At 40.2% G+C, this 22,262-nt stretch overlaps 1 long non-coding RNA gene across 1 annotated transcript in view; it reads right to left on the reverse strand.

Annotated features, from left to right (window-relative positions):
- Positions 1 to 310: 310 nt before the first annotated feature.
- The window catches only part of LOC131903815 (uncharacterized), a 74,542-nt gene continuing 52,590 nt past the window's right edge, over positions 311 to 22,262 (reverse strand). Inside the window, exon 4 of the long non-coding RNA XR_009377615.1 lies at positions 311 to 496. This is a non-coding gene — a long non-coding RNA (uncharacterized LOC131903815). The remainder of the gene's footprint in view (positions 497 to 22,262) is intronic.

A 22,262-nucleotide genomic window follows, 5' to 3' on the forward strand; every position in this document is an offset into this window, starting at 1 on the left:
CAACTGATATAGGGAGAGAAATGCCCTCTCTAGACCCTCCAAAGGCTCAGTACTTTACAATATAGTGTAAACTATATTGACACTAAATTATGTGCCTTATTCATTAAAGTATGTAAATTATGAGACTCAAAGAAGGAATGCACAGCATAATTGAAGTTTCTGTAACATCCCTGGCTACCAAAGGAAATGGAGCTTGGACCTTCTAGAGGAGAAATAGCTACAAGTTATGCAAGTGCATGGCAAGGAAGTGAGATAACTGAAGGTTGTCTTGCTATACAAATAAGAAGGCTCTTGGGCAATAAAGCCTGTCTCAGAGAAGCCCTCAGATGAGCGTGTCGTAGCCTGTAACAATGTGGTATTGGCCTTCTTCTGTGAGTTCATCTTCTCTCATGGGCGAGATGCCGAAGAGGGATGTTGCTAAGACCATGCTCCTTTACAGAGAGTTATCTTTGGGCAGATCTTTAGAGAAGGCTCCTTCTTGAGATTCTTGAGATTCCTGTCAATGAGAGACAGGAAAGTTAGGGGGTCAGAGAGACCTTCGTCATTCTTTACTTAAAGCACTCATTAAGTGCATACTTTGAAGTATGCATTCCATACTTTGGACATTCTGGGCCCCAGAAATTATATATATGAATATAAGATTAATAGACATAGATGGACCAGGTGGTGGAGGCACACGCCTTTAATCCCAGAACTCGGGAGGCAGAGGCAGGCGGATCTCTGTGAGTTCGAGGTCAGCCTGGGCTACAGAGTGAGTTCCAGGAAAGGTGCCAAAGCTACACAGAGAAACCCTGTCTTGAAACCGCCCCCCCCAAAAAAAAGACATAGATGGTAGAAACAAATCTGAGCATAGTTAGAGTCACACCAGTAGAAGCTGGTGCACAAGTGCAGAGACCTTGTGACATAGAGATTAAGGAGGTGATTGCTCAACAATAAGCTGACATGATGATGGCCATGGCAATGAAAATGGAAGTCTGAGTTTGACAGGTGTTCTCCATATTTTTAAAACAGATTCCACAAAAAGGAGAGCTAAACAAGCAACAGAAGAAAAAGTAAGATGCAAGTGAGATCTTTGGATGTGTTTAAAAGGTAGAAGTTGTTAGACTAGCCTGTGGAGGGAGCAAAGGAAATGTAAAAATAGACAGCCCACAGTGGTGGGCTCTAGAATACAGGATCGTGAGTTCCTGGTACATTTTAGTCTTTGTTTTCAAAGCTCTACATGAACAGGTGATAGTATACATTGTGTAGGGTTATGGGCTTATTGAAGTTTCATGCACCGTTTTAGAATCTTTAGCTGAGTTATGAATTAAATAAATATAAAGCAGGTTAAAAGAAGAAATACAAAGTTAATTATACACACAGGAGTCCCATATTAGCATGAGACTCAGGAAAAGCCAGATTAGCAGGGCAGCCAGGCTCTCGAAGTGGTGGGGTCAGGTTGTATGTACACTGGGAGGTGAGATGAGCAAACACATGGTGAACAAAGATTAACCTGTTAGCAGATAAGAGTCTCTAGGGTGATAAACACCCTCTGAGAAGCAGTTCTTCCCAGCATAGGCACCTGTAGTTGTAAAATCTCCTTTACAGATGTGAAATCATCTCATAACTACTAGGTCTATAATTTCTGAAAATGTACACCTAATTATAATATATCAATGATTAATGTTAGGGGTAATGTCTCCTGAGCTCCAACAGTTTCTTAAAGGTACTGTAACAAAATGCCACAAGCTGGACAGTTTAAAATGATAGAAAGTTATGGTATCTCATTGAGGATAGAAGTCCCACATCAAGTTATGAGCAGACCATACTCTCGAGATCAGCCATAGGTGACAGTACATTCTGTGTGCTTTTCCTGCTTTCTGGCGTTACTGGAAATTCACTCTGACCTCTGCCCCTGTTACCATGGGGTTTTCTCCCTGTGAGCATGTGTGGTGGTTTGGAAGAAAATGGCCCCCAAATGGAGTGGCACTAATGGGAGAGGTGGTCTTATTGGAGTGGATGCGATCTTGTTAGAGGAAGTGTGTCACTATGGAGGTGGGCTTTGAGGTCTCCTATATGCTCAAGCCATGCCCAGTGAGATAGTCCACTTTCTGTTGCCTGCAAGATGTGGAACTCTCAGCTACTTCTCCAGCACCATGTCTGCCTGCACGCACCATGTCCCACCATGATGATAATGGGCTGATTTTCTGAACTGTAAGTGAGCCACCCCAATTAAACGTTTTCCTTTATAAGAGTTGCTATGGCCATGGTGTCTCTCCACAGCAAGAGAAACCCTAACTAAGACAGCTTGTCTCTGTGTCTCAGCTTCCCTTAAATGGCAGGAGCCATGTTGGCTTCATCTTACTCTATTATAAACACATTTTAACCATTTACATTTGCAAAAACTCTCTTTCCAAACAAGGTCACATTCAAGGCATGGGGAAGTGTGTGGATACTGAGAACAATCCAATCTAGGGCTTTGGGTCTAAATCTTGACTCAGCTACCAATTAGCTCTGTAATCTCAAGCAAGCCGCTGGCTCTGCCAGAGCAATTCTTTTCTGTCAATAAATGAGGACAAGAATATTAACCCTCCAGGCCTTTTATAGAGATTTGTGGAAGGGTGTAGTGTGTGCCTGGTGCAGAGAAATTATTTCTGTAGAAAAAGAGTAAATGTTAAATATAAAGGGAAAGGAAAAGATCATGTAGGTCTGAACCAAAATATGCCATTTAATCAAAGAAACCAAGGAGCACAGTGTCACTTTTTTGTCTCTCATATTCTTTTGTCTCTCTTAGTACCTAGTGAAACATCTGACTTAGCTCAGGGGATACTGGCTTGTATTTACTCATTCTTAATGATGCGAGTGACAACATTCAGGTCTATTCCAGTCTCTTACTAATGGCTAAGAAGACATGAACTGTGTTTCCTAAGTCTAGCTGTCTAATCAAAAAGAATCTGTCGCTGTCCTCTCCATTCCTTTCCCTCCATATGCAAGCCAGACTTTCCAGATAAAAGTCATTTTAACTTGATCCCAAATATTTTCATGTCTTTCTTCTTAGCAGAAGGGAGATGTGAAGACCTACTTGGCAGAAAGTAGTTGCTTTGCCAGCCTAACTGAACTTCCTTCCTTAAGGTTGGGTGGTGAGGATTCAGAGATATGCTATGTCCAGAGGCTGGGATTAACTTTTCTCATTTTTGTGATCCAACACCAGACAAGATGCAAATTAAAGGAGAGAAGGTCTATCTCGATGCACAATGTAGAGACTACAGTTCATCGTGGCAGGGAAGATGTGGCAACAAGAGGCTGCTCTCATTTCAGTGGATCAGGAAGCAGACAGGATGGGAATGCCAGCACCCCCTCCTCATTCAGTCAGGGACCCCTTCCTGTGGGTTAGTGCCACCCATATTCAGAGGGAGTCTTCTCACTCAGTTAATTCTTTCTGGAAATGCCCTCCCAGACGTATCCAAAGGTGTACTTCACTAATGTCCTCAACAAAGGTACTAATGCTTGTGGGTGTTTCTTAATCCAATTAAGCTGATAATTAAAGTGGAGTACCACAAAAACCATTCACATTTTAGGATGTATTGTAAATTAGACTCAGAGATAAAGACCTTCCGAAAGAGGCTGAGGACAATTACAGAGACTGGCTCACTGGAGAGTCTTTATTAGGAGAAAGAAGCAAAGGGGTGAGAACTTTGGAGAGAAAATATTTGCCACCCGAAGAAAAGAAAATCCCAGGGTCAGTATCTGCACTCTTTATACTTGCATAATGTTCCAGAGCGCCTACAGAAATGCCCATGTGGATTAATACATGCATATGTTTACAGAATGCATAAGATGCATAAGCAGGATGTAAGCACAGACACAAGGACTCACAAGGTCAATGCTCACTATCTCACCATCTAGCTCTTTTGTTTCTTAACTTTGTGGTTTGGGGCAAGAAACATAGTCTCAGTGTGACTCAGGCAGGGACCATAGCAGCTTCTATAGTTGCTGCAGGAATTGAGCTTCTTGTTATACATTCAACACCTAGAAAACTGCTTTACCCATAGATGATTTAAAAAAAAATATTGCAGCTCATTAATTCATAGTTTTAAGTCAAGACATAATGCTGTAGCTATATTGTCTCATCAGAATCACGTTGTGTATTTTGCTTTAGAGCAGTTAACTCTGATCACTCAAGGACTCTGTTTTGAGCTGATTCCTAGCTGAATATGTGTCAAATAAAAGAAATACATTTTATAAAGTAGATTGATGGGGACTCTGTGATATAGCTTATGTGAGCTTGTCACCCATGTTGGGGGAAAAAAGTTTCAAAGACACAACTCTTTGGACTCTTCTGGGCACCTTATAATTTGTCCTAAACAAGTTCCTGTTGAACCAGAGCCAGAATGGAGCAGTGTAGAAGGATACCACAAAAGTGAAGCCACAGGGTGACCAGTGGAGGCTGAGAAGGACATATCCCTCAGCTCCCCTTGTCTTTCAGGGTGGATGATTGATGTTCCTTTTTCTTGGGCTTCTACTGAATATCATCCTCCCCTAGTTCACTGACGCTTCAGAAAGGAGGAGCCAAATGAATCAGGAGATTCCTAGTGAATGAAGACCTTTGAGGAATGAAGACCCTCCATTCTCCAAGCTAGAATTGTCTCCTGTCCTCCCCCTTGATCCCACAGGTCAAGACTTTAGATCCGAAGGTAGAAAAGGTCTGCATCCCTGTTTAGCAATGAAGAGGTTCCAGTTGGATCTTCAGCCATCATCAACCCTTAAGATTAAGGGACCAATGTCTCATGTTGAAATTTCAGCAGGAGAGAAAGACAGAATAAAATAAAGGGATGTGAAAAGAGAGAGGAGGAAGGAGGCTTCACCCCAGAGTCCAGATGAAGTTTCTCTTTGTCTGAGAATTAACAACAGCACAATCACCACTTGTTCTGAAGATTGCCTATGTAAAGATATGTTCCTTTCTTATAGAGATATTTCAAGCAAGAATGTTAAAGTAGTAAATACCATGGTTTTGAGGTCTTTAAAGTTTAACCTTAGTTGTCACATAACAGTGAAACTGTAACTTCTTGATGGTCTCACAAACAAGATTATGAGCTTTGTTTAAAGTTAAAACACACATCTTAACTCCCTTGTGATGAGATAGAATAAGGCTTCCTCCAACCCCTGTGACCTCAGGTTTCATCTTATCTGCCTGTATCCAGGGCAGCTCATGATCTACCCTATGGTGTCACTTACAAGAAAAAAAAAATATATATATATATATATATACCAGTCTTTACTGTTAGAAGCTATAGTTATCTAGCAGCCTCTCACCCTAACCCCAAACCACACAAGCCAAAAGCAGTGCCTGGAATAAGACTGACAGGACTGTTAAAAGAACAACATGTGTCTCCCTGGGCGAGGTGCTGACACAGTTTTTAACTAGTGCCAAAGTAAAGGAAGAGTTATTTTTAATGAATATTCTGTCTTGTCATCCCCGCCCCCCTTTCCACTGTTTTTACTGACACTTTTAACATTCACAAATTCGCAATGTTACAGGTTCTTTGCACAGGTTTATTATTCAGAGGAAAGATCAGGATTTAAAGTGGAGCACCACAGAGGACCAGGAAAGTACCAGCTGTGATGATGCCGAGTACAGAGACTTTGAAAGAACAGAATGAACAAGAACAGCCAGCCACTTCCGACCAGAGGGGCTCTTACTTCACTGAGCCGGTCCTTATGCTCAGAGTTTACCCAAGCAGAAAGGCATTCTATTCTCAAACAATTGCTCTCCTAGGTCTTAGAAGTGTATATATATAACCAGTACTCAAAGTGACCAGATGTACCCCTGGACTATAAACACCTGCAGGGACAAGTTACATCTTGAGGCATTAACATTTCCCTAATTGCTGTTTTTAATTAAGAAGACAAACAGCAGACAGAAGTTTATCCTTTGGGAAGGATGTCTGGTCAAATACCTTATCCCCTTGCTCCAATCTGTTATCAAGTAACAGAGTCCTTAAAACAACGTTCCTCATCTAAATCTAGCAGTAACAGCAACTAATGGTAATTGACACTGCGTGTTCACTGGAGTCTGTACCTGTGTATGCTTGGATCCACCTATCAGCCCCTCCTTCCTCCAGGATGTGTAGGCATATAAAATAAAAGACTTTAGTTGTTAGAGGGTAAAGTATCCATGCAATACTTGTATGTGTAAAAAAAACGATGAATCTACTTTTCAATACACCTGAACAATTTTGAATCTTAATGTAATTCTTTCCCATAAAAGCAAAAAGTAGCTAATCTAGGTATGAATATTATTACATTATATTCATATCAAGCTGAAAATGTGTCAAAAAATCTGCTCTAAGCACTTTAGTAAACACAAACAGTAGGTAGCAGTCACTCTTAATCTTCACAGCAACCTGCGAGGTCCAATCCTTACACTCCCTGAGTTCCACTCCAAAGTAATTACACAGAGAAATCAGGAGGCTTTGGAATGAGCGGGGGAGGGGAGGAGGCTCTTCTAGGCTTTCTGCTTGTACTGGCCAGCAGCAAGTACCCATGGGATTTCCCACACCACTGTGGTTACAAGGGTAGAAAGGAAATGCTATGAGAGGCTCCCAGGCTGATGTAGCAGAGGCAGATTCTAAGCTTCATTACCCACTTGCAGGAGTGTTGATTCTAGGAAACAATATGCTTCTCATATCTCCAAGAGGAGTATGAAGGTAACAGAGGAACTGGGAATGTCTGGGGACTATGACATGTCTACAATTATGTCATTGTCATGAGACTCTGAGGACTCCCCAGAAACTGAAATGTTATATCAGATTAAAAAAAAAAAAAAAAAAAAAAAAAAGGTTGGGCAGAAAGTATAAAGTGATGGTGTTTACCCTTAATCAACTAAGAAACCCTCACATGACAAAGTTAACTAAATTGGCAGCATTAGCCTAAGGAAGCAATTATATTTTGTTCTAGGGAAAGACACTATTATTTCCTATACCTACCCACATGGATTAGATAGATAGATAGATAGATAGATAGATAGATAGATAGATAGATAGATAGATAGATAGGTAGATAGAGATATGTATGTGTGTGTATACATATGTGTGTGTGTGTGTGTATGTGTGTGTTTGCGTGCACGCTAAAAGAAACATCAATTTGTAGGAATTATGTGTAGGGGAATTGTGACTTGAATGCAAAAAGAGTAAGAAAGTTTCTTCAATTTGCAGAGTTGACTTGACAATTTGTTAATTTGTTAGTGGGATACGGATCAAGGGTTATCAGAATCGTAAAAATGGCCACTGTCCTAAAGATCAGACTCTGGAGTAGACTCCTCTAATTTGAAGGCATGTCTGATTTTCACTGCACATTAGGGGGTTGGAGGTGCTGGCCCATTCTTGCTGGAGTGGATGCACTGATGTCTTAAAGGCACTACCCCAGAAGTTTTGTCCTCTCTTTCATACATGTAGAAATTCCAACAAAAGATTAAGGGTGTCAATGATATACAGACCATGAAAATACAGGTATCTGAGGAAGTATAAAGTAAGCTAAAAAGAAAATGAAAGGCACAGATGGTGCCTGTGCAGGAAGAGTGAATGCCATGGCGTGGGAAAAACATAAAGATTGCAAAGAATTCGGGAGTAGTTTCTGAAGTTCCTGAGTGTCCCTGGACCTGTCTAGTAATGGAAAGTTATATCAACAAGATGATGTTTTATTCAAAATAAAAATCTGGGGACTGGAGAGATGGATCAGCCTTTCAAAGCAGTTGTTGCTCTTGCAAAGGACATGGGTTTGATTCTCAGAACCACATGGTGGTTCACAACTGTCTGGAACTCAAATCCCAGGGGATCCAACACCCTCTTTTAACCTCTGTAGGCACTAGTTGGTCAAATAGTACACATACATAATACATGTAGGCAAAACGTTCATACACATAAAATAATAAAATCTAAAACGTTTTTAAGTATGAATTTCCGCCTGTTAAACATAGTGTGTTAAAAGGCATAACCTGATTTTTTAATTTTGAATGTCTAATTTTCTATGAGCCCACACAAGGCTTCATCAAGCCTACTGTGACAAGGTGTAGATGTGGCTTAGCTTTTCTCTTTCAGTCATTCCCTTATGGGAGTCTTAGGCTTGCCTCTTACGAACAGTAACACAAGATCATGAATCAGACCCATAAGAGATAAGTTGCACACACTTGTTAGTAGATCTTTGTCTTGTGGTCTTTGCTTCAAAATAGAAGCTGCCTTTCGAGATGCCCATGAGTGGGTAATCCAGTCAAAAGGGGTGTGTTGCTGACTTTTGTTTTTGATTGTTCCTCTTCTCATTAGAATTTCTTAGTTTATTAATTAAAAATATTTAGATTAAAAATAATAGGACAGGCAGTGGTGGCACCATGCCTTTAATCCCAGCACTCAGGAGGCAGAGTCAGGTGGATCTCTGAGTTTGAGGATACCCTAGTCTACAGAGAGAATTCCAGGACAGCCAGGGCTACACAGAGAAACCCTATCTCAAAAAAAAACCCACAAAAATAAGAGTATATTTTAAAAGTCTATTATTCCTACTTTCTATTCTTCAATAATTTTACCCAGAATGTGCTTTATTTACTCCAGGGGAAAGTTCGACATTCCACATTGCAGGAAGTAATTATGTCTGCAGGGCCTCTTCCAATCTCTAATCCAATAATTTAAGTAAATGTTTTGATTCCTACTGTATTTTTATCACTAAATTACAGAAAAAGTACAAAGGTTAGATCTGATGATTACATGCATCAAAGATGATTTAAAAAACAGTCACACCAGCTTAAACTGCAGAAGCTAATTTATACCGAAATAATCAGCCTTTGCAGTATATAGTCCTATGAGTTTTGAAAAACACACATAGGAGTATATGGCTGCTATAATAAAGATGTGGGTTAAGCCAGTATGACAGTCAAGACACAGAATATTCCCATCTCCTACAAAAGTCTTTTATTTTGTCACTTTGTCATCGCTCATCCAAACCGAAACAACCGGCTGGTGTAAACTGCATTGCTGATAGGCATTTGCTCACATCTCCTCTTATCATCTAATCTAACATTTGTGTAAGTTACAGAGATGATGCCAGCATCATTCACGTATGGCTTCCTTGTTATCTGTCTAAGTAATTAGGAGTCATCTCCACGAACCAGCTTTCCACTCCACAGTTTCCTCTGTTAACTCATCTGTGACTCACAGCTTCTGGCCCCATGTGTTTTATTTCTTTCCATTATCTTTGGATGGAGTGTGTTCTTCTCTTCTTAGGAACTTTAGACGCTTAGATGATTGACCAGAGACTTTTCCAGCCATGTGTAGACATTTAATGCCACAAATTTCCCTTCTAGTAGTGTTTTAGCTGTACCACACAAATCTAAATATGTTATCTGTATTTTCATTCACATTTCAGCATTTTGCATTTGCATTGTTTCTTGCTCTTTGACCCACAGGCTGCTTAAAACTATGATGGTTAATTTCCATTTTCTCCCAGTTATAAAAATATTTTCCTATTGATCTCTAGGTCACTTTCAACATAATGAGAAAATTGATGTTTCTATGATTTTAATTCATTTAAATTTGTTGATGTGTGTTGTATGTCCTGCCCCCAAAGGCTTCATCTTGGTTGGCTTATAGCTGCATTTGAAAATGAAGTATATTCTGAGGTTTCTTGAGTACAGCGATCTGATAAGGTCAGTTACGTCAATCTTGTGGATTATGTTGCTTTTATCTTCTCTATGCTAACTGGCATCAAAAATCTATTTGCACTATCATTGCTAGGATAGGAGTATAGAATTCTCCAATTTTAAGAGTAAAATTTCACTTTTACATTTTGTCCTTAATAGCCTTCTACCTAATTCTTTCTTCTGTTGGGCGCGACCCACTTACTTGAATGTGGGGTCGTTTGCTGTCCTTTCACTTCCTACATTATTTGTCATTCCTTCTTTATTTCTCTTTGTATTTCAGTTGGGTATTTTCCTCAGGTCCACTGATGGTTTCCCCCAGTGTATCAACTATTCTGGCAAATACACTCGAGTTCTTTACCATCTCTGTCACCATCATTTTAATTCAGGATTTCGAATGGTGTAATTTTTCATTCAAAATTTTTACTCAGGCATTCCAAACTGTTTATATATGTTGTCCATATTTTCTCCACAGTACTTACGGTAATAATGATAGCTAACTGTTTTTTATGAATTTGATTCTCTTGATTGCTTTGTCTCTTGAAGGTAAGAAGGTGGTTGTTATCTTTTTATTACAGTTATTTTAGAGGCGGTTGATTTTTTAAATATTTTTTTTGAAATTATAATATAATTTACATCATTTTCTCCTTCCCTTTCCTCCCTCCAGTTCCTATACACTCACCTTATTCTTTCTCTTAAATTCATGACCTCTTTTTAAAATTGTTGTTACATATGCATATATATAATATATTATAGATAGTATATTACTAAATCTATGTATTAATAAATACATAAGTACCACCTGCTCAGTCCATATAGTGTTACTTGTATCTGTGTTTACAGGGCTGACTACCCGGTACTTGGGGCTCCTTCCTGGGTAAGACCATTTCTCCCCATCTCAGTATTCTCCAGTTGCCTGTAGTTCTTTGTCTAGGGCTGAGACCTCATGAGATTTCCCCCTTCTGTGTTAGGATGACTACCAGTGTTGTCCATGTTCAGAATTTTTTAGACAGACATGTTGATGACACTTCATGGATGTAGCTTCCTGTTCTGGCTCCTGCAATCTTCCCAGGCCTTCTTCTTCAGTGATCCCTTGGAGACAGTGTTTTAGCAGCAGAGACTAAAGTTTTCTTTTTACCTCAGTGCCCACCAGTTTAATTAATCTAACATTGTCATCTGTGAAAAACATGAAAAGTGTTTAAATTTATTGTTCCTTGGGATCAGGAGTTAGTCAAAAGCTTGTGTTTTTCAAAAATCAGTAGCCTTCCCATATGCAGATGACAAACAGACTGAGAAAGAAATCACAGAAACAATACTTTTCAAAGTAGCCTCAAAAACAATAACGTGGGATTATTCTAACCAAGCAAGTTAAAAACATGTACAATATAAGTTTTACAGCATTGAAGAAAGAAACTGAAGAAGATATCAGAAGATGGAAAGATCTATAAGATCTCCCATGCTGGTGGATCGGTAGAATTAATATAGTGAAAATGGCCATCTTACCAAAAGCATTCTACAGATTCAACAAAATCCCCATCATAATTCCAACACAATTCTTCATTGAAAGGACACTTTTCAGCTTCATATGTAAACACACATACATACATACATACATACATACATACATACATACATACATACACCAACAAACAAACCACCAAGGTAATCCTGAATAATAAAAGAATTGCTAGGGGTATTAACATCCCCAATTTCAAGTTGTACTACAAAGATATATTAATAAAAATAGCATGTTACTATTATAAAAACAGAAATGGTGATCAATAGAAATTGATTGAATACCTAGATATAAGTTCAAACACATATGGATATCTGAGTTTTGATGAAAAAGCCAGAAACACACACTGGGGGAAAAAAAGACAGCATCTTCAACAAATAGTGCTGGTCAGAATAGATGGTTATATGTAGAAGAATTCAAATAGATTCATATTTGTCACCCTACATAAAACTCAAATCCAAATAGATCAGGAACCTCGACAACGCTTGATATCCTGAATCTGATAGAAGAAGAGAAAGTGGGGAATAGCCTTGAACTCATTGGCATACTGATAGTCTTTCTGAATAGGACACCAATAAGCCCAGAAACTAAGACCAACGATTAATGAATGGGACTTCATGAAATTGAAAAGTTTCTATACAGCAAAAGATACCTTCCTTTGGACAAAGTGGCAGCCTACAGAATGGGAAAAGATGTTTGCCAATTACATATCCAATAAAGGGTTAATATCTAAAATCCAAAAAGAACTCAAAATATTGAACAATAAGAAAACAACCCAATTATAAAAATGGGGTACAGAATTAAACAGAGTTCTCAAAAGATGAAACACAAATGACTGAGAAACACTTAGAGAAATATTTAACAACCTTAGTCAACAGGGAAATGCAAATCAAAACTACTTTGAGATTTTTATCTTACACTAGTCAGAATGGTCAAGATAAATCAAACAAATGACAGCTCATGGTGGGTAGGATATGGGGGAAAGAGAACACTTATTCACTGCTGTTGGGAGTGCAAACTTGTACAACCACTATGGAAATCAGTGTGATGTTTCCTTGGGAGCTGGGAGTAGATTCACCTCCAGATCCAGCTATACCACTCTTGGGCATATATCCAAAGGACTCTACAGCCTACTTCAGAGACATTTGCTCATCTGTGTTCATTGCTGCCCTATTCATAACTGCCAGAAATTGGAATCCTAGATATCCATCAACACTGAATGGATAAGGAAAATGTGGTACATTTACACAATGGAATATTATTCAGATGTTATAAAAATGAAATTATGACATTCACAGGTAAATGGATAGAGCTAGGAAAAAAGACATTTTGATTGAGGTAACCTAGACCCCAAAGACAAATATGGTAGGTATTTGTTTATATGTGGATGTTAGCTTTTAAGCCTTCAGTAGGCATGCTACAATCTATATAATCAGATAGGTTAGGTATAGAGTAAAGGACTAGGGAGAGGGGAGGATCTTCCAAGGAAAAGGAATAGAATTGATAGTTACATAGAGACTGGGGGTAGGAGGTCTGGAGTGAGAGGATTAATAGAGAGGAGCAGGAAAGGGAGGGATAATGCAGGGGTGGGAATATGAGAAGGGAAAACTAACACTAAGGGCCATTTGATAAACCATTTGGAAACCTACTACAGTGGAAGATTCTCCCTCAAACATAATATTCTTATTAATTATTTGGGAATTTCATACATGCACCCCAATCACACTCACCTTCCAGGTCCATCCTCCCACCCTTGCACCATCCCCCAAAAAAGAAAAGAAAAGAAACCACCAAATCCAATTTGTGTGGCCCATATACTCATTGGAACATGGTCAAACTCCCAGTGGCCAGCACCTTAAAGAACACTGAGTCCTTCTTCACCTCCCAGCCAGAAGCCATCAACTGTGTAGACCTACATTTCAGCATCACAGTTTTTAAAGACTTTCCTCAATAACTTTCTGTCTGGACTGTTTCTTTTCTATTTTCTTTTTCTTTACCCATTTTTTGAAGGTAGGGAGAGGTTGTCCCAGAAGCCTTCAAAGTCTCTCATTCTGCTATGAGTCTACAGTCATCAACACCACTACAAAAGCTTCCTGTGGTAGCACAGATCATGAACTTCCACAATGTTTCCAGTGGAAGCACAGATTGTGGACATCAGCATGGTTTCCAGAGGCAGCACAGATCATGGACAGCCTGGACCACTGTGGGAGCTCACAGAGGTTTCCTAGTGAGAACTTACTCAGGGTCAGAGAATCTGAGCTTGCTTTACCTAGCAGGGCTGTGTAAGGAGATGATTTGACCATGGGCGTGTTTACCAGGTGTTTAGAAGGGTCTACACTTGACTGTATGGTATGATTTGATCTTGCAAACGGGAGGTCTTTTGCCTCTCCCCTTGGCAAATTATAAAAAGCCCTTTTCAATAAAGGACAAGGCTGTTGGATATTGATCCAGGCCCTCCTGAAGCTATCCTGTGTTTCTGTCTTTCTTCTCGCCATCGAGGTCTCTCTTTTTATCTGATATTTTCTTACTTTCTCTCTTCCTCCTAAGAACCCTTGAAAACGTGGAAGTTGGACTCCCACAGACCACAGGCCTCGACATGGCTTCCAACAACAGCACAGATCACATCTATCAACAGTCTCTTTTGGCTCGGTGGCTGCATGGACCAACGAAATCTTTCTAGGAGACTTAATCCAGAAAATGAACCATCCTTCATCTCGGACATCTCGTTTTTGCTCAGAGTCAGGGTGGTAGTGTGGTTGGGCAGCTCATCCAGTGGCAGGACCTGCTTGAGTTCCAGACTTCTATCTACTACTCTGGCTCTGAACTGGCCCGCCCTGCCAATATCCTGGGCATGACTATCATGTTTGCAGTTCTCGAGAAGCAGCAGGGCCCTGAGCTCTCCTCCTCCTAACAGGGCAAGTGGCAGTCCTCCCAGCAGCTGGGGACTCGCCCTATTTGACATCATCATGCTCCTTTGTCCACCATGGCCACGATCCCATGCCTGTCACCACTGTGCATCTCTAGTTCCACTTCTCAGCTGCACACACATGCCATTCTGTTCCACCATCTTTTTTTTTCAGTCCATAAAAGCAGTTTTAAAAGCATCTTCCCATAAGACCTGGCTTTTTTAGTCATTCCAGAGAGACCGTGTACTTTGCAGACTCATCCTCTGCCATTGTGTCTCCCCTTGAAGCCTCTGTGGGTCTCTCTGGCTCCTCAGAGCAGCCCTGAGGCATCAAGAGCCTCAGTGACCACCACCATCTTGAATCTCCTCTGGTCTGAAGATTCTTAAAATACATATAAAGATAAAGGAAATCTAACTGAAGTCACCAAATAACAGGAGAGACAAAGCCCCAACTAGACAGTTTTCACCACCAAGTGAAACCTCCAATACCAGAAATGGGTTACATTTAATTGAGTTGTTAGCCAGTGGGGCCCCATGGGAACCCCCAAACAACTCAAGCTATTGCCAAAGCAATTGATTGCTTTCCACTAACCAATGGTAAGGCCCTAATGCTGAAGACAATGCTTATACATCTCATTAAAATGGAGAAGTGGATCTGGGGCCTAACTAGAGGCTTCATTCCTACTGATCAGTGTTCACGGTAGTAGAAGTTGCTCTGCATACTCCAAGAGGAGAAAGGTAACCAAACCGTGCAATCTGCAATGCTGACCTGCCTGCACAATACTCTGGTGAAGCAGGGCCACAAACACTTGAGGAGTAACAAACCACCACTACCTGATTGGATGTAAGGCTCACTTCATGATATGGAACCCATGCCTGATACTGCTTTGATGGCCAAAAATCTAAGACTAGATAGGCCATGGGCCTAGGGGGACAACCAAATACTATTGTTCTGCTAAAGGAACATAGTGATAAAATGACCTCTGAAGGCATTCTGCTATACTCATAGATCAGTATCTTGCTCAGCCATCATCATATAAACTTTCCCCTGAAGTAGATAGCAACTGATACAGAAACCCATAACTGAACAATGTGCAGAGACTGAGTCTTTGGAACACTCATTCCTAAGTGGATGTCTTCATCAAACTCCTCCCCTTGGAGGTCAGGGAACTATGCAGAAGAGGAGAGAGAACAGTTGTTGAGAGCCAGAGGGAATGAATTACACCAAGGAAACCATGTCTTGCAGACACAACAGGACTGACACACATATGAACCCACAGAGACTGTGGCAGCATGAGCAGGGCCTGCACAGGTTTAAGTAAGATGGGGTCTGTGGTGGTTTGAATAAAAATGGCCCCATAGACTCATAAGGAGTAGCTTTACCAATAAAGTGTGTGGTCTTGTTGGAGTAGATGTGGCCTTGTTGGAAGAAGTGTGTTGCAGGGGATGGGCTTTGATATTTCAGAAGCTCAAGCCAGGCTCAGTGTTGCTCTCTTTCTGCTGCCTGCAGATCCAGATGTAGAACTTTCATCTGCCTCTCCAGCACACATCTGCCTGTGTGCTGCCATGCTTCCTGGCATGATGATAATGAACTAAATCTCTTAATTGTCAGTCAGCCCCAATGAAATGTTTTCCTTTATAAGAGTTGCCATGATCATGGTATCTCTTCACAGCAACAGAAACCCCACCTAAGACAAGGTCCCCAAGCTGAGTGGGGGAAGTGAACACAACCTCTCACCTCTAACCAAGAAGCTATCTCCAATGGACAATGCTTGCAAAGGAACACTTAGTTTTCTCCAGTGAAGTCTTACTGGATATATAAACCACACTTAAGGACAGACCCCATGCCCAGCTGTAGAATGCAAACACAAAATGAACTCAATGATATTTTTATAGATTTTGTTTGTTTCTTTGCTTTATATTGTTTTGTTTGGGAATTTTTAACAATACTGATCTTTTGCTTATATATTATGGCTTAGGATTTTGTGTTTTCATTGGTTTTATGTGTATATAAATGTCTATATGTGTATGGGTTTCTTAGACTTTTTCTTGCTAAAAATTAGCATATCAAAGAGTTGTTTGTTCTTACACATTTATTGACATACTACTTACAATAGCCATCAACTGATAAATGGATAAAAAAATGTGTTATGTGGAAGGTAGCTCATGCCTATAATCCCAGCACTGAGGCAAGAGGACTGCTGTGTGTTCAAGAACAGTCAAAGCTGCATGGTCAGTTCTAGACCATCGTGGACTACACTCTGAGACTTCATGGCAAAAGAACAAAAGAAACTGAAAGCTAAAGAAGAACAAGAAGAAAAAGAAATTCTTATTCACCCATACAATGGATTATCCTCCTATGTAGAAAAAAATTAGATCTTGTCAATTGTAGGAAAATGGATAACACTACAGGACAGCATGTTAAACGAAACAAGTCAAACACAGAAACCCAAGCATGCTGTCCATCATCATCAGAAGTTAAAAAGGTTGAACTCAAAATAGAAGGAGAATAACAGTGATTACTAGATGATAAGAAGGCTAGCGGGGTGGGTAGAGTATGGAAGAAATTCGGGTAGCAAGTGCCAAAATAGGCTCCACAAAAGGAGTCGCTCCCAGTGTTCTACACATAGAATGACTATACTTTTCAATAACCCATTACACAGTTTATGGAGAGATGAACTTAAATGCTCCAAACACAAATGTTGGGTTGTTGGCACTAACTATCCTGATCTTATTCTCCATTCTGTGCACGCACTGAACTATCACACTATGCTCTCCAGATATGTGCAGATGTATGTTCTTTGAAAAGACAAAAATAATGGTTTTATAGAACATTCCTTTGCAAGAATAATATTAGTCTCAGTCTCCTGTAATCTCAGTGGAAACTGAGTGTCTACAGATGTGTTTTCTTAAAATGTGATGTTGTAACACAAATTCTAAAAGGTCTTATAATAAAAACAAAGAGCCAGATATTGGGGTAAATGCTGAAAGATCGGAGACTTTGGAATTATAACTTGTTTTTATGTTAAAAAAAAAACTTAAGTGGAAAATGCTGAAGGACACTGAACTCGATGTTGGATTTACATATCTTTATCTGTATAAAACAATGATTATAAATATTTGTTTAAAAAAAAAAAGAAAGAAAGATCAGTGAGACAAAGGAACAAGACACTAGAGAAACTTCTCACCACTACCGAATCCTCAGGCCGAATGGAAGGCGAGATCCTATCTCCACGAGTCCTCAGACTGCAAGCCTCTGAGTCCTCAGCCATAAGGCTTCTCTTGTTCCTGTCTCCTCACACCTTATATGCCTTTCTCCATCCAGCCATTTCACTTCCTTCCTAGTGCTGGGATTAATGGCGTGTGTGCTTCCCAAATACTGGTAGCAAAGGCGTGTGACTCCTAAGTACTGGGATTACAGTGGTGTGTGCCACCACTGCCTGGCTCTGTTTCTCTCCTAGACTGAATCAATCTCATGTAGTCCAGGGTGGCTTTGAACTCACAGAGAGCCACAGGGATCTCTGCCTCTTGAGTGCTAGGATTAAAGGTGTGTGCCACCACTGCCTGGCTTCTATGTTTAATCTAGTGGCTGGCTCTGTCCTCTGATCCTCAGGTAAGCTTTATTTGATACACAATATCTCACCACATGGTGTTTTACCTTAGTCTTTTGGTTTTAAATGTTAATGCATAATCACTGTAAAAATTTAAACCATAATGAACACTTTTTTAAAACCTAAAATTAATTGGAAGTCATATTACAGACACGAAACTGCCTGAAGATTTGTTTTCATGGTTCAAATTTAAGTTTTAGAGGTCAATGTCAGCGTGAACTCTGGAACCTTGATTCTGAACCCCAGAACATTCTGCTGATCTAGCAGTGATGAACAATCTGACATGGGGAGGTATTGTGTCCTGGCAGACAGAATGAGATAAACAGTGACATTACAGAGATATGAGGAAAATGCCAGCATGAGAGATATCAAGTTCCATGGTGTTTCTCTTCATCTGCACATAGAAGTCTTTCACATCCATCCTTGCATCTAGAATGGTGGCCAGCATATAGAAGTCACTCCAAAACTATTGGCTTTCCAGAGAACTAGATAACGAGACATCTCCTTCATTACTGGTGTTGAGCCTCAGGAGCATGCTGGACTTTCAGATGATGATGGTGAGTGGGAGCTTGGTCCCTTAGGCAGAACAGTTGCACCAAGTCACATCTCAGCCATTAAAAAGGCAGTGTAAGTTACGCTTCTTAAATACAACTCACACGACTTTGTAAGCTGTGTCTTCATTACATTATCACACTTGGTTATATCACTATGAAAAAGAAGCAAAGTTATATTTGGTAGTGGAGGCATGAATAAAGTTCAATCTTCAAACAACTTAGTATTTGTATGTATCCAGTCTGTGCTAGGTTCTGTGGAATATGGACACAGGAAGTGTTGACGTAAAAGAGCTAGAAGAGATGGGCAGAATTTAATGGGGGGGGGGGACTTCAGCTCTAACAGATCTGAGGCTTGTTGAAAGGATTGCAACAAGATTTAGATGAAAATCTCATTCCTATTATAGAAGGTTCTACTCTGTAAGGATTTAGTAATCATGTTGACTCATCGACGAATGTGAAAAAAAAACACACACATTGATGTACCAGTATTTTACCTTTTCTGTGGTTATTCTATCCCATAGAATCTGAAATAGTCTCTAACAACTGCTGCTTCAGTTTAAATTGCTTTTCACAGTGGGGAAAAATGTCATTTTCTGTGCTTCCACCTTAGCCTACTATCACAATTGGATTCCGTTGCCCTGGCAACTTCACAAGATGAAATGTGCTGCTGTATCCACCTGTGATGTCATAGCAGATGGCACTGTCTCTCCAGACTTGTTTGGATTGTTTCAGCAATATTGTGCAATGAGGAAAAATCATGTATCTATTTTAAATGTGATACCCTTTTAAGCACTCTATTGCTCCAGAATATATGTCTTCCCACTCATAGCAATCAATTGTCACGGAACACAGAACTGAAATATAGGGTATCCTCGGCCCCTGTCACTGATTCTTCTTATTGCTTATGCAGTATCCATTCCTTTTCCCTCTTTCCTTGTATGCTGTACCCTTGCCATTCTCCAGTAGTTATGAGTCAGAATAAATGACCCCATCTATGTTCCATAAGTGGATTTTAAAAACCATAGATAATCATAGTAATCCCTACCGAGTGCTCTGGTCAGGTACCCAGGTTATACTAGCCAGTATTCAGATGTAGTTTCCTGGTAACTTGTTTGATCCATGATTGAGCACAGGAGCAATGTGACTGAACCCTATGGCAAAGAATATAACTTCTATTCCATAAATGAAGGAAATAACTTTTAATTGGCAATAAAATATCAAGAAATCATTTTATCATCATCATCATCATCATTATCATCATCATCATCATCATCATTCCACAGCTACAGTGCCCAGGCACATGGACAGCATGGAAGATGAAACCCAAGGCTAAAGCTGACATCTGGCAATTGAGTAGAGCAAGAGTCTCTCTTGGCTGTGCCTGGCTTACTGCCTGCCCCAGCTCTGGAATTCCTGTTGTAGGAGAAAATGCGTTCTGTTGTTGTGGGATATGCTTTAGAATAAGCATTTCCTGTTTCTTCTAACTGGAAGCATCTTAACTGATATCCAATATCAAGTATGTGATCTTGAGGGAAAAAAAACCCTTCATATCTTTTTATCCCAACTATGCTATTGAACAATGAAAAAATTTAGTCAAAGCCTCTGTGTTGTCTTCAGCATTCTTGACTTCTAAAAGTAGTCTTTGTTTGTTTTTCGTTTTTTTTATTAAGAAATTTTTTATTCATTTTACATACCAATCACAGAACCCCTTCTTTCTTCTTCCTGCCCCTCCAGCCTTTTCCTCCCCAGTCTCCACCCACCCACCCATTCTCTCCCACAAGAAGGTAAGGCCTCCCATGGGAAGTCAGCAGAGCCTGGTCCATTCAGTAGAGGCAGGCCTAAGCCCCTCCCCCTGCATGAAGGCTGTGAGAGGTGTCTCACCACAGGTAGTGGGCTCCAAAAACCCAGCTCATGCACCAGGATGGATCCTGATCCTACTGCCTGGGGGCTCCGTAAGCAGATCAAGCTACACAACTGTCTAGCTTATGCAGAGAGCCTAGTCCAGTCCTGTGGAGGCTCCACAGGTATTGGTCTAAATTCCATGAGTTCCCAATAGTTTGGTTTGGTTGTCTCTGTAGGTTTCTCCATTATGATCTTGATGCCCCTTTCTCACAGAGTCCCTCTTCCCTCTCTTCAACTGGACTCCTGGAGCTTGGCCTGGTGCTTGGCTGTGGAACTGTGCATCTGCTTCCATCAGTTACTGGATGAGGGTTCTATGATGACAGTTAGGGTATTCACCAATCTGAGTAGCAGGATAGGCCAGTTCAGGCACCCTCTCCGTTTTTGCTAGTAGTCTAATCTGGGATTGTTTTTGCAGATTCCTAAGAATTTCCTAGCACCAGGTTTCTCCCTTACCCCATAATGTCCCCCTCTATCAAGATATCTCTTTCACTGCTCTCCCACTCTGACCCTCCCCCAGCTCAACCATCCTGTTCCCTCATGTTCTCATCTCCCATACCCTTTCCTCTATTGCCCCTCTCCTCCCCAGTTTACTCATGAAGATCTCATCTATTTCTCCTTCCAAAGGTGATCTGTGAGTCCCTCTTAAGGTCCTCCTTGTTTCTTAGCTTCTCTGGAGCTATGTGGGTTCTGGTGGTACAGTCTGGTAGGATTTGCTGAAGGAGACAGATGCAGGAGGATCTGGAGTTTGAGGCCAGTCTTGAAGACCTTTTTATGATTTATGATTTACATGACACATTGTGTATCTCTTTCCATTTTCTCTTTTTAAATTCCTCACACATATTTGGCCAAGATTGTTGATGTAATCCAAGTTTGGAATTTTTCTACCTTCAGTTAATAATGTTTATTTTCCCATATTAGTTCCCAATGTATGTGTTCCACTGCTGTATTCCTACACCTCTACTTTAAGAAAGAAAGAAAGAAAGAAAGAAAGAAAGAAAGAAAGAAAGAAAGAAAAAGCTCTTTAAAATTAGATTCTAAGTCTTTAGGGTATTTGCTTTTTATTCTGGAAATGTGCTGGTGGCAATGTCTATAACCCTGTTATTTTTATGACTAAAAAGGTTTTTAAAGATTGCCTAATTAGCATTTCTTTTTCACTGATAAGAAATCTAAGACTTTGAGAGGTGAAATGACTTCTCTAAGTATAAATGCTGTGCCTAAGGCAAGTTCAGCCCTAATGCAGGTTTGCAGTTGTGTGTGTGGAAGGAAGTTAGGAACAAAGTTTTCTAACTGGTTGGCTCTTCTTGCAGAACTGTGCATAGGCCCCTATGTGAAACTTTACAGCAAAGCCAAAACATAAATCCTAATGCCCCAGTAGACAGTGAGGTGTTAGAAACCCTAATACCCTGGTAGACAGTGAGGTGTTAGAAACCCTAATGCCCCAGTAGACAGTGAGGTGTTAGAAACCCTAATGCCGCAGAAGACAGTGAAGTGTTAGAAACCCTAATACCCCGGTAGACAGTGAGGTGTTAGAAACCCTAATATCCCGGCAGACATTAAGGTGTTAGGAACCCTAATGCCCCCGCAGACAGTGAAGTATTATTGCTTTCCCAGTACTGAAGACAAAGCAAATCTGATCATCTTCAATTGAGCTCACTCACAACTCCATGGTGAAAATATTGAACATTACCTGAGTTTTCCTCACATTGACTTCAGATCCTCTGGTCATGTCTTTAAATATGGAATACTCCAAGGTAATAAATGGTGTCTTTGGCTGGAGAACAGCATGCATAAGAAAGACAGAACTATCATGAGACTAGCAAAGAAGAGTATTCCCTATACCACTTCCAGGATTTAAATGGACTCATAAAACCAGAAGGGGCCCTACACATTATTAAGATGAGTGCTTTCTATATGTTAAGCATTGTAATAGCCTGTTGACATACAAAGTCTTGCTTACTCTTCTAAATGTTCACATTGAGAAAAGTATTATTTCTATTTTTAAAGTGATAGGACTATGGTTTAGACAAAATTGCACATTCCTCAAAATTACTGCCTAGAGCTTATAGCAGTGGTTTACACACTCAGCTGTGACTTTCTTAATCCTTTGTCCCTA

This window comes from Peromyscus eremicus, chromosome 2, assembly GCF_949786415.1.
Source record: "Peromyscus eremicus chromosome 2, PerEre_H2_v1, whole genome shotgun sequence".
NCBI lineage: Eukaryota > Metazoa > Chordata > Mammalia > Rodentia > Cricetidae > Peromyscus > Peromyscus eremicus.